Source organism: Micropterus salmoides, unplaced genomic scaffold (assembly GCF_014851395.1).
Source record: "Micropterus salmoides isolate LMB-PRFRI ecotype aquatic unplaced genomic scaffold, ASM1485139v1 Ms_hic_scaffold_1027, whole genome shotgun sequence".
Classification (NCBI taxonomy): Eukaryota; Metazoa; Chordata; class Actinopteri; order Centrarchiformes; family Centrarchidae; genus Micropterus; species Micropterus salmoides.
Genome location: NW_024040072.1, coordinates 1 through 13,139, shown reverse-complemented (window position 1 = coordinate 13,139; position 13,139 = coordinate 1). Strand labels below are relative to the sequence as shown.

Sequence of the window (13,139 nt, the reverse complement as noted above, 5' to 3'; positions counted from 1 at the left end):
TCTCTATCTTGTCAGTCTTTAAACATTGACTCTGGTGGGACTCGAACCCACAACCTTTGAATCACTTCGCATGTGCTTGTCTAGAAGTCCAATGCGCTATCCATTGCGCCACAGAGCCACCTCTTGGTCTTCTGGATTTGCTTCAAATCTACTTGGATTTGCGGGAAACATTACGACTAGGCGATGTTAGCACTAAACAGTCATGCTCATGAATGTTTCCTTAGTGATGTGGTTCTGTGGCGCAAATGACAGCGCATTGAACTTCTAGTTATCAATAAGTAATTCAAAGGTTGTGGGTTCGAACCTATAAAATAGAATTCCAGCATGAAGGGCGTTATTCAACATGCAGTGTTTCTATCATTAATGTACGTCTTTAAACATCAAATCTGAAAGGGATTCGAACCCACAAACTTTGAATCACTTCACATGTGCTTGTCTGGAAGTCCAATGCGCTATCCAGAGCAAGGTCTTCTGGACTTGCGGGAAACATTATGACTAGGCGATGTTAGCAATTCCAGCATGAAGGACGTTATTCAACATGCAGTGTTTCTATCATTAATGTAAGTCTTTAAACATTGACTCTGGTGGGACTCAAACCCACAATCTTTGAATCATTTCTCATTTGCTTGTCTAGAAGTCCAATGCGCTATCCATTGCGCCACAGAGCCACATTTTTGTCTTCTGGATTTGCTTCAAATCTACTTGGATTTGCGGGAAACATTACGACTGGGCGATGTAGAAATGCAGTACGAACAAACAGCAGAGATTAACCTATAAAATAGAATTCCAGCGCTATCCATTGCGCAACAGAGCAAGGTCTTCTGGATTTGCGGGAAACATTACGACTGGGCGATGTTAGCAATTCCAACATGAAGGGCTTAATTCAACATGCACTATAAACAGTGTCTCTATCTTGTCAGTCTTTAAACATTGACTCTGGTGGGACTCGAACCCACAACCTTTGAATCACTTCTCATTTGCTTGTCTAGAAGTCCAATACGCTATCCATTGCGCCACAGAGCCACATTTTGGTCTTCTGGATTAGCTTCAAATCTACTTGGATTTGCGGGAAACATTACGACTAGGCGATGTTAGCACTAAACAGTCATGCTCATGAATGTTTCCTTAGTGATGTGGTTCTGTGGCGCAATGGACAGCGCATTGAACTTCTAGTTATCAATAAGTAATTCAAAGGTTGTGGGTTCGAGTCTCATCAGAGTCATGTTTTATAGAGGAAATGCAGTACGAACAAACAGCAGAGATGAACCTATAAAATAGAATTCCAGCATGAAGGGCGTTAACAAACAGAAATAAGCAAACGTCTTCACTAAAAGGTCATGCTCATGAAAATATTTCAAAATATGCGACACAGTGGCACAAAGGACAGCACATTGGACCTTTAGTTGACAAGTAATTCAAAGGTTGTGGGCTCGTGTCACATCAGAGTTGAGCTTTTTGAGAGGAAATGCAGATTATGTAGCTGTAAAAACACAAAGCAGAGACAACCAGTTTTTGCTCCAGCGCAACATGAGCCGCTGCCCACCTAAATGCAAATCAACACACCTACTGACAGGTTAATAAAAGCATCACATGGCTGAATGTAGATACAGACTGCAGTGTTTGAACAGAATAAAGAGTTCAAACACAGACAGGTCACACTCATTGCCTCTTCGGCTTTAGTTCAATTTGAACCAAAAATAGACTATTAATAAAACAAAAACATGTAGCGTTGTCCAAACTATTAAAGCAAGAAGGGTTTCCTTGAACCTGCAGTTTAAAGGACTCAGACCTTTTGAATCACCTCTCTTGTGTTGGACTAGGAGTCCAGTGCGCTGGCCTGAGGTTCACCACATGTTCACATGTTGTACATGTTCAAATAGACAGTTCAGTACCAGGAAAGATAGTAGTACAGAGAGAAGAGAAAGAAGACAGAGGGGGAGTAAAGGACAAAGAGGAGAGAAAGTAGGCACAACAATGCAACAATAGAAGTCTGTCTTGAAGACCTCAAAGGGGAGCTTGTTTGGAAGGATGGAGAAGAGAAAGAGTTGGAGGCTTCCGTGTCTCCAAACAAACTGACGCCATGTTGAAAATCCTGCTTCATGTTTATTATTCTGACAAACTTTCTCTGAGTCCTTCATCCCTCCTTCCTCTCCTTTCAGTCCAGCCTTGACCCCTCTGCAGTCTGAGCTGCTTTCACAAAAAACAGACCACGAATGTTCAAGATGTCGCATTTTAGTTCTTGTTTTCTGGCTGTAAACAGCAGTTTGTCCTCTCTGATCTGTTTTTCCATTAAATCTGCTCAGTGTAAAGCATCTGCAAAGAGGAGACATTCCTGGATCATACTTTGGTTCCATTACATTCTTGGGTCCCGCAAACAAATAAACGTGCCACAAATTAAACATATTTACTGTATTTTATGCCACGAAAAATGTTTATTGGCAAAGAAAGCAAAGAAGCTGATTTTGGTATGAAAGGATTGATAAGAAGTTCTGTGTATTTTCCATGGCACTGGAGCAGAGGGGAGGAAACAAAACATCTCCTCTAGATAGGTTTATTTCCCATATTTGGTAGGAACATGTGAACATGTCTGCAAATCCATGCAGAGGGAGGGTATTATAGATAACTGTAAGTCCAGTCCGTTCTCATTCTCAGGTCATCAAATACCTACGCTTTGTCACCTTCTTCAGCGTCTGGTACTGACGCACATGGCACCCTCTCGCTTCATAGTTAAACTCACCAGGGGAAGCCCTTTAACAGAAAACTCAAAAACCGGACTTTCACCCAGGAGACCGTTGTTTGTTTCCAGTGTGAAACCATTGTCTTTTTCTAAACTTGAACAACTAGTTTTGTTGCCTAAAGTTAGTCTTATTTTGAAAAGCCTAACCGAACATTGCATGTTTATTCATGCTAACTTGACCACGGAGTCCTACACGTGCAAAAACAACACTAAAGGGGTAGCCAGGGCGTTAAGAAGCGACGCCAAGGGGTCTTTCCCAAGGCCCCATCTACACTACTACGTTTTAGTTTAAACACAAAGTTTTAAAACGAGTACGATCTCCGTCCTCAGCAGCGTTTTAGCTGCATATCAGAGTTGATCTCCGACTGAAAACGCACATCTAGTGGGCGTTCAGGTACACTGGGTGTGCGCGTGCCAGTGTTAACAGGAAGCAGATGGTCTGTTCCGTAGTTAGAGAAGATTTGGCAAGGAAGAACCGCACCAGATTTTATTTTGCATGGACCGATAACGAGCTGGGACTGTTACTGAATGTAACACGGGGGTTACAAGCGGCTGTGGCGGCGGGAAACAGACTGGGAGTCGCTGCAAAGTAAACGGCGACATGCACAGTACAAGTGTAGGCTGTAAGTGTTATTTACACGGTACAGAATAGTTTAATAATTTCCCGTATTTGTGATCATGATCACATTATACCCAGATACAAAGAAGCAGCTTCCAGCCCTCAGATGTTGTGTAACTACATCTCCCAGAAATCACCTGTCAATCGTGCAGAACTCGACTTCCCTGCAGGAAGATGAAGAAAATGAGGAGGAAGAAAAGCAGCTGGAAAAGAAAAGAGGGAGGAAACACAGCGAGCACCAACTGAACGCAGAGCATAACCAAACAAGTGCAAAGGATTATGGGATACTGAGGACACACTAGCTGTGAAAGCTGGAACGACACACACACACACATAATGCATCAATAAGGTCAGTTTGACCCAGTTTAGACAGTGACGTATGTTTGTTCTTGACTAAGTGTGTTATTAGTAAGATCGATGCCCAGAAGGACTTAGCTGTCATCTGCCTGCCAACACACACACTCACAAGCACAATTATAATTCCATTAGTGTTTTCCTCAGGCAGTAACCGAAGGGTATTATTGGCTGACACGCAGAGATGCACTCCCCAATGATTCAGCCTTCACACACAAACGCAGTGTAAAGCCCAGACACACACACACATGCCTCAGTGAAGTGGCGTGTGATTAGTCACTGTTTGGATGTCAGCCAGCGAGAGTAGAGTTTCACTCAGGATCCACTCTGACAGCTCTGAACCTTCAGTGGACATTTTAAAACACAACTGTCCCACTCTTTACGTGAGAACCTGAACACACCGCTTTCAAAAGTTTTAATAATCTGTCGTGTGCAGTCTGGTGCAGTCTTTTCTCAGCATCTTAAATAAAACACAGATGTGTTCAAGTGACTGTGTCTGTGCAGATGGTGCCTTCACTGTCACCTCGCTCACTGTGTAAATGGGAACGGTGTTACTTTACATGAAGCCAAAAACACACCTTTTTCTCCCATCTGTCAGGAAAAGAACACGACTTCTGATTTCTGTCATGATCTCTTAGAGTAAAAGGTTTCAGTAAAAATGTAAGTCTGGTGTCATATTGTTTGGACCCAATCCAACAACCTGTCAGTCCATCTCTCAGTACGTCCTGACTTCATGTGTGTGGCTCTCAGCTCCGAGCTCTTTTGGGCTCTGCTGAAGACATAAATCTTTAAAAATATGAAGTGTCGTGTTTAAAGGGCTCAGTCATTTCCTAAACAGCTGCTCGCTGCAGCTTTAATCAAACAAACAGCAGGAAATGGTGCATTTGTTGGGGACTACTTTCAGCAGCGGATGAATCCACATGTGGTTTGTAGGACTGAGTCAGGATGAACTACAGAGTGTGTGTTCAGTGACATGTCATCGGTTTGGCTCTGCACGTGAGATTTGATGACAAAAAGAAAGCTAGAATATCAGCAGGACGATGCTTCTGGGCGTGTTTCTGTTTATTAAATACAATACTAATAAAGATTTATTACAGATCCATGACTGTGTAATAGTCAGTTATTTACTTCTGCTCTCTCTCTCTCTCTCTCTCTCTCTCCCCCCTCCGTCTCCATCTAGCTGACATTCCACATTTTCTTTGTGGGGAAGTTTGTTTTTAAAAGCAGCCGTTTGAAAGATGAGACAATGAGAGAAAGTGACACAGACACAAACAGGATGAGGGGGATCAGATTCATGTTATCTCCCTCGCTCTCCCTTTGGAGCTGAACCCATCTGAGTCAACTCTGTCTTTAACCTCAGTAACTAAAGTATTTCTGAGTAGTCCAACGTACACTGAACACAACAATATACAACATTTATACAACAATTAAAAGGCTGTAAATAAAGGAAGCGAAAACCATCCAAAAGGCACCGAATAAAAGGAAATCACGAAACTGGAAACTGCTGCCGTGCAGATGAATACAGATGAATCCTTCAATCCAGATCACATCAGTTTAGTTGCTATTTGGCTTGAGAGTGAAAAGTCCTCCATGGACCCCCTGCAGGCTGCAATGCCCATTACAGCCTCCACAAGTGAGGGACGGAACACAGTGATGATAATGTTTGTTTGGGGAGTCGCGGGGTCATTAAAACCAAACAGGGTCCATCCTCTGAGGAGCAGCACTGGGATCAGTGAATATAATGCGCGCTAAAATTCAGACACTTTCTAAGATGAGGTCAGGCAGACTTTCTATTCAGACCATTATGGTTATTTAACCAATCAGAAGAATCAGTCAGTCACACAAACGTGGTAACGCAGTACCTGTGTATGTGGGGATACATCGCTATTGTGCAAAAATGTGAAACACACACACACACACACACACACTCATTTACACGTTACAACAGTGCTGTGGCGCAAAAAGCACGTAGACGCGCAGGAAAAATTTCCATGAGAGAAAATCTTGATCATACAAGAAGCTTTCAAATCATCAATACTGTGATCGACCCCCCCCCCCTTCTTCTTCTTTTGTTTCTTTTTCATTTTAAGATAACTGTCAGCTGTGGTTTTTATATGTTTCAATAAGGCTTTTGTCTTCACTTGGAGGGTCCGCTACGAGCCCCGGACCAGATCTGCTCCTGTGCAAAATAAAAAAGGAAACACCAAACTGGAGGTCAAAGTGAGTGAAGTGTGAGCGTACCTCTGTGCCGGTGTGGAGCGGAGACATGTACGTCCAGCTGCCGGTGAGTCCCTGCAGACCCCGCTGATCTCAACTCTTCCCTCCCTCCCTCCCTCTCTCTCTCTCTCTCTCTCTCTCTGGTGTTCCTGCTGTTTCACCGGCCGCTCCGGACGCATTGGATCAAACACTCTCCGTGCTTTCAACAACTCACCCCCCTCTCTTTCTCTCACCCTCTCTCCCTCTCTCTCTCACACACAAAACGGTCAAACACGCACAGAAAGCTCTTTCAGTCCTCCGGTTCGTCCGCTAACCTACTTGGCCACGTTTTACGCACCAAAAGCACAAAAAAGAGAAGTGAATCCATCCAACATCTGTCCGGTAAGATCTTCCTGAAGCCTCCACATCCGCTTTGAGGTTTAGAAAAAGTTCAGAAAAGAAGAATAAAAGTTTTAGAGCGAGTGTTAAGAAAGTGGAAGATGTGGAGATGAGCTCCGGGCGGCGGAGAGTCGGCTCCGTCTGCTGCTGCTGCTGCAGGGGACGGAGGGAGGGGGAGGTCCAAAAACCATCAGAGAGAGAGGGAGAGGGAGAAAAGAGAGAGAGACTTCTGACAACCGGCCAGCTGTTTACAAGCGAACAAAACACTTTCTAAGAAACAGTTTCACTCTGCAGAGTCTGCTCTAATCCTGCAGATAAAGTTACAGCGGCTCTTTAAAGAAGCAGCAGTCAGTGTGTAGCTGCTGAAACTAAAGTTTACAGGAGAAGCGCAGGTGTGACTGATAACTTTAATTGAGGCGCTGATCATTAGTCTAATTAGTGTCCTTATAAACCAGGTGAGCCAACACTGCCCGATGGAAGGAGGCCTTCAGTTCTGTTGTTGGTTACATGATATGAAGTGTAAAACATCAGCCAACAGATAGTGTGACACTGAAGTTTGGATGGAAAACAGTAACACAGACAACAAATAAAAAAGAGGTTATGAATATATTTAAAGGGATACATGAGGGTTAATGATACCCAGATGCATGCATTTACAGTACACACAGACCACAGCTGGAATTTTACTTCACTTGAGCATTTTCTGCTCCTTTATACTGCAAATGTTGTCCTTTTTACTCCACTACATTTATCTTTAGATACTTTGTAGATTTAGAATATTACTACGAAATATAATCAAGCATTATGTATTATTATAGAATAAACAGTAAAGTAAAGTAAAGAGGTGGTTTTGTGCTTTTTGCCTTTTTCCTTCTCCTTTGATTTATAAACCTTTTCTGTGCTTAAACAGGTTTGCAAAGTGAAAAAGCCCAAAGAGAGTTCCCATCTCCCAAACACTAGCTACCCTCCAGGCAGTCAGTGGACATAAAGTTGTTCCTGTGATGTAGAGACAGAGCTCAGTTAAAACTTTATGGATACAGATTAATAACTCACCGCTCTGAAACTCTCGCTCCAGTCCGGCTGAACCCGAGCCGTTTACCGGCTTCTCGCCGACCCGCCCTTCTCTGCTTCTGATTGGCTAGTAGTCCTTAACTAGGAACTGAGCATGTGCAACTCCCAACAAAGATCATTTAGAGACAAGATGTATCACTCCACAGCTAAAACGAAGCCTTCAACACAGGCTGAAAAGAGGAGCTGCAGCAATGTGCAGTAGGACACAAATATAACCATGGAAACCTGCTCTGGTACAAACTCTGAATAAGATGAGGAACCTGGAAATGAGCAGAATATAACCTCTTTAAATAATTAAGAAACACAGAAGCAGTTTCTTCCCACAAGCCATCACTCTGATGAACAGCTGATTTCTGAATCACAGTGTCAGGAACTATTCCTGTGCAATAACCCAGTAACTCTGTCTCTAATCAGCACCTGTTTACTGGTTTCCACTTATTATCTATTTATTCACCATTCTCTATTTCAGTGCTGTTCATACTATGTCATATTGTATATACACCTCCCTCAGGTCATAAGGTCATAGGTCTTATTTATTTTTTCCAGCATCCTTTGCACTGTGCTCCATCACACTGTGTACATGTATGTGTACCTGTATATCATATCCACCTTCAACATGTACATAATGAGAATAATAGTTTACTCTTGCATCCTTTGCACTCTGATCACTGCACTATTTCTCAATATGTCTATATTGTTTTGTTCATAGTGTGTATATTAGTGTTGTCTACACTGTAGTTTGTGTCTGATTTTATTTATTATTATTTATTATTGTGTTATTGTATCTTTGTACAAGTAAACACATCGTGAGCAATTTACAATCCTGAGTCAAATTCCTCGTATGTGAACACATACCTGGCAATAAAGCTGATTCTGATTCTGATTCTGATTAAAATGAGCTCCACTTTTACCAGCTGCAACATTAAAGTGATGAAGAAATTAAATCAGAATCAGAAATACTTTATTGATCTCAGAGGGGAAATTCTTGTCTCACAGTTGCGCGCATTGCACATCAAGGCATAAAGGACTAGAAATAATAATAGAAGTTAGAAGGTATATAAAGAAATGTATAAATATAAAAAGTATAAATAAAATATAAAGAAAACATATAAAGGAGTATGGATATGTACAATATTTACATTATCAATAGAATTGTTAGTAGAGAATAAATAGAAGCAGAATTGCAGTGGAGAATATTGCACTTTAAATATTAAAACGGGTATTACACAGAATGTGAAGTATTTCACTACAAGGTCCAGTTTAATAACCAACTAAGGGTTTATTATAATTATAATCCAATAACATAAAATGGGCCGTTCTGCATGATGTGTACTTTTACTTTAGGCATTTACAGTGAATGCAGGACTTTTACTTGACAGAGAGTATTTGTACACTGTGGTAATACGAGGATCAAGGAGGATATAGTTATTGTCATCACTCAGCTATCAAACAAGCGACATGTAAACAGGCAAACAAATAAACATGACAAAAGAAAATACACACCACAGTTAAAATAAAATAACCATCTATAAAAATTATCAGTGGTATTATTACTTTTACTTAAGTAACACATCTGAGTACTTCTTCCACCACTGACAGTATTTCTTATATTTGTTTATTACATCGTTTTAAAATGATCTTTAGAATTTCTGTTTTCTTTTATTTATATTTATTTTATATAGTTCATTAATCACTATAAAAAATAAAAATATAAAAATATATATATATTAATTATCTCTCTCTCTTTGCAAACATGTTTTAAGATTTGATGGTAAAGATTCAGCTGAGGACGTTTAACAGCATCAGGCCCGTCTTCTAAATGGATAGTGAGAGAGCCATAACTGCATTTCACTGGTCACTGGAACATAAAAACTGAGGACTTTGCCCCAAAATAAGGTTTAAAAAGTGTTTTTCCCCAGAGACTTTCCAACAGTGTTGGGGAGTAACAAGTTACCTGTAATTTAGTTATGCAATTTAATTAGAAAATAAATCCAACTGTAATCTGTTACTGGGAAATAATTACAGTTAGTCATGAAAATGTTCACGATTACTCCGGGGTTACATCTGAATACGTCCTGTAAAACGCTCGTCTATATGTTGAATAATATTCATTTTGTTGCTTTGCATGTTTTTCATTTGCACAGAGTTCCTGTGGCCGTTTCCAGCCACAGCTGTTAAGTGTGATGCTGTTCTGATGCTTCTGATTGGTTCTCCTAAATCCAGACATTTCCACTGCAAATTAGAGCAGAAAATGTCTCCAGACTGCAGGAAATTAAGTGCTTAATGCTCCCGACCAATTTTCAACAGAAAGTAAAACCTAATTCTAACCTGAACACTGAAACCAAGTCTTGATCAAACAGCACTTTCTACCTGTGTGGACAAAAACTGATCGGTGAGTGTGCATTAAGGTTAAAGGGTTAAAATCCTGAAAATAATTAAATATTTGGTATTTTTAAGCAGGGAAGACGTTTTTTAAGAGATTAATGAAAAAAAAAAGCAGAAAAAATATTGATGTATGATGATTTTATAGCAATTTTTTGTGCATGTACAGTTTTAGCCACAAAGGTGTCCAGAGGGTGCAAAAATTGAAATCTGACGCCACATAAAAATACTAATGCAAACAAATCAATTTTGTTGGAAATCTTTGACATATCCAAGAGTCTAATTACCACCAAAGCCTCACCTCCCTACTATTTATTTCAAGGAAAATAATTCACATTTAGTGTTTTTATATATATAATTAATAATTAAAATGACTAAACTGGTATTTAAAGGGTTAAAATCCTGAACATTATTAAATGTTTGGTAGTTTTGAGCAGAGGAAAAGTTGACTGAAAATGAAATAAATATAGATGTATGTTGATTTTATAGCAGTTTATTTGTGCGTGTACAGTTTTAGCCACGAAGATGTTCAGAGGGTGTAAAAATTTGAGGAGGGCATTAAGGTTAAAGTGCAAAAGCATGAAACACACACATTTACACAAAGAGCTACGTGGAAAAGGGAGACATTCTTGACCACATCTGTTCCTTCTAAACAACCAGTTTACCAGTCTGGACCAGTCAGCGCTTTATACTGGACACACACACACACTCACTGGTGGAATGCATCCACAAACAGAAGCAGATGTAAGCAAGTGTGAACACTTAAAATAAGGACACACACACACAGACACAGACGGTAAACAGAGCTGGTGAGCTGGCACCGGTCCTGACACTGTTATTCCAAACTCAGACATTCCTCAGCTCACTTTCCTATTGACAAAAACCCTGCGTGTGTGTGTGTGTGCGTGTGTGTGTGTGTGCGTGTGTGTGTGTGTGTGTGTGTGTGTGCGCGCTTCCTTTATGTGACAATACACACAGTCCCCGTAACGTAAATCATTATATTATAGGGTGAAAGTTTGGTTTTACAGCTTGGGGTAAGTCTCCAGGAAATGAATGGAAGTCTATGGAACGTCCTCTGAAGTGATGGAAACGCCGCAGCGTAAAACACTTCCTGTCACCAGGATGAACTAACTGTTGCATCATATGAGCAGCTAAAGTATTCTGAAACTTTTTATTGGTTGTGTTCAGGTGCTCACAGCTCTTGGTTGATCATGGTCTTGGTCTAAAACAGAAGAAGTCTGCAGCTACTTGATTAATATGGATATGGAAAGATGATAAACTCTCCTTCAATGAACATATTACTGCTTTAGTCAAGAAACTTAAAGTCAAGCTTGGCTTTTGTTTCAGAAACAAATCTTGTTTTACTTTTAGTGCTAAGAAGAAACTTGTGGAAGCTACTTTTCTGTCTGTAATTGATTATGGAGATATATTTTACATGCATGCTGCATCTTCCACCTTGCGTCATGTTGATTCAGTTTAACATGCATCACTACGATTCATAACAAATACAAAGTCCCTCACACATCACTGCCTTCTTTATGATGTAGCTGGTTGGACAGCACTTAAAACAGCTCTGGTATATCTTTATTTATAAAGCTATACTTGGCAAACTTCCACTGCACCTCTGTAACCTCCTCTCTGTCTGCTCTGGTATCAGCAACGCTCCTCAAAGCTGCTTTTTAACGAGCAACGAGTTGCAACCGAATTGGGAAGAACTGCTTTCTCTTATTCAGCACCTACAGAAAGAGCTGAAGTTAGAAACCCTTATGTCCATTAATGAATTTAAAACTACTGTAGAGAATGTTGTGATGGAGACATGTTCTTGTTTTTCTCGAGAGTCTCATTGTGTTTTTTAACATTTTGTACGTTTTATCATGAAAATGTAACTCGGTGTTTATTATGGATGCATTTGTTGTGATTTGGCTGCTACCTTGGCCAGGTCTCTCTTGGACAAGAGATTGAGATTCTGAATGTCAATGGGACTTCCTGGTTAAATAAAGGTTAAATAATAATAATAATAATAATAATATTAACATTCAGGATGTTTCTCTCATCTTGTTTACCCTCTGATATAAACTTGGCGGACAAAATATTAGAGATGCTTCTCAGTACAATCCACTGCAGTTCAACAACATCACCGCAGGCGTCACTTTGAAACCAGATTAGGGGCGTGATGACACACTCGGGTCACAAGACGTAACGATGCACGAGAATAAGACGAGAAGATTTTTACACTATTTTGAAGAAATTTAAAATGCTGAAATATTTTAGCAGGAGGTCTTGTGTTCCTCCCTCAGAATATCGGCGCATTAAAAACTTAATTTCCTGCATTCTGGAGACATTTTCTGCTCCAGTTTACAGTGGAAATGTCTTTATTTATATAAAGGGAACCAAAAGATTCAGCTGGCAGGTGACAATTCATAGCAGGATCCAGACATCAGTTAATTGAATATAAGGTTATGCACAGACTTCATTACTCAAAGATTTCCCCTCTGTGTGGCTGCTGGAAATCTGCAGAAGGCTCTCTGGCCCACCGTTTCTGGACAAAGCTGCAGAATGTTTGGTGTGACATATATAAGTTGTTCTCTAAACCAAAGTGTCTCTGTGCTCTATTATGTATGGAATGGTGATCACAAAGAAAGTGATCTTAAGACCCTGGAAATCAGACACTGTGCCCCAGTTTAAAACCTGCCTTACTGAGCTCACTAGTATCTTCCATGTGGAAAAGGTTTGATACAACATGATGGACAGTCTTATTAAATTCTCTGATATGGCAGCCATTTCTGGATCATCTTGCTCGATGTGACACTTGACCTGGGGAAACTCTTTAGTGTGCCGTCCACCTTTCTCTCTGAGCACTAAGTGTTCAAATATGTTGTCAGTGATACAGCACAGAAATCATATTTTTTTAAATATGCCCTGCCCTATATTTTTATTATTTGTTCATTTTATTTATTTTTTATTTTTTTATATATATATTTTTATATATGCATATATACTATATATTTTTTTTGTTTGTTTGTTTGTTTGTTTTCTGCGTGTTTTTTTTATTGTTTATTGTATTAGTTTTGTTCCATTTGTTGTATTATGTAAATTTCAACTTTTTAACTTACTCTTTTTGGAAAAAGCACATTTGTTTCTTCTAGATTTAAATGGCATTGCATGTTTTCTCTTTGTGCAATAAACCTTTCTCAAAGCATTTTCATTTGTTAGGTAACATTTCTTGTTGCAAGCTATTTTTTAGAATATTTTCAACAAATGCTTTCAAAAAGTGATGTGGACAAAATCAGCCATTTCAAAACGTGGTCCCCGGCGTCCCCGGCGTCCCCGGCGTGTAAATGACACCACGATCCGGACCAAACAGAAGAAATCTTATAATTA

General features: G+C 40.0%; 2 non-coding genes across 2 annotated transcripts; both read right to left on the bottom strand.

The window, feature by feature from the left end:
• Nucleotides 1-26: 26 nt before the first annotated feature.
• Nucleotides 27-118, bottom strand: trnar-ucu. The gene is given in 2 exon segments: nt 27-62; nt 82-118. It is a non-coding gene; the product is annotated as a tRNA-Arg (tRNA).
• Nucleotides 119-931: 813 nt separating this feature from the next.
• trnar-ucu lies at nt 932-1,023 on the bottom strand. Its single transcript is given in 2 exon segments — nt 932-967; nt 987-1,023. It is a non-coding gene; the product is annotated as a tRNA-Arg (tRNA).
• Between the last annotated feature and the right edge of the window lie 12,116 nt (nt 1,024-13,139).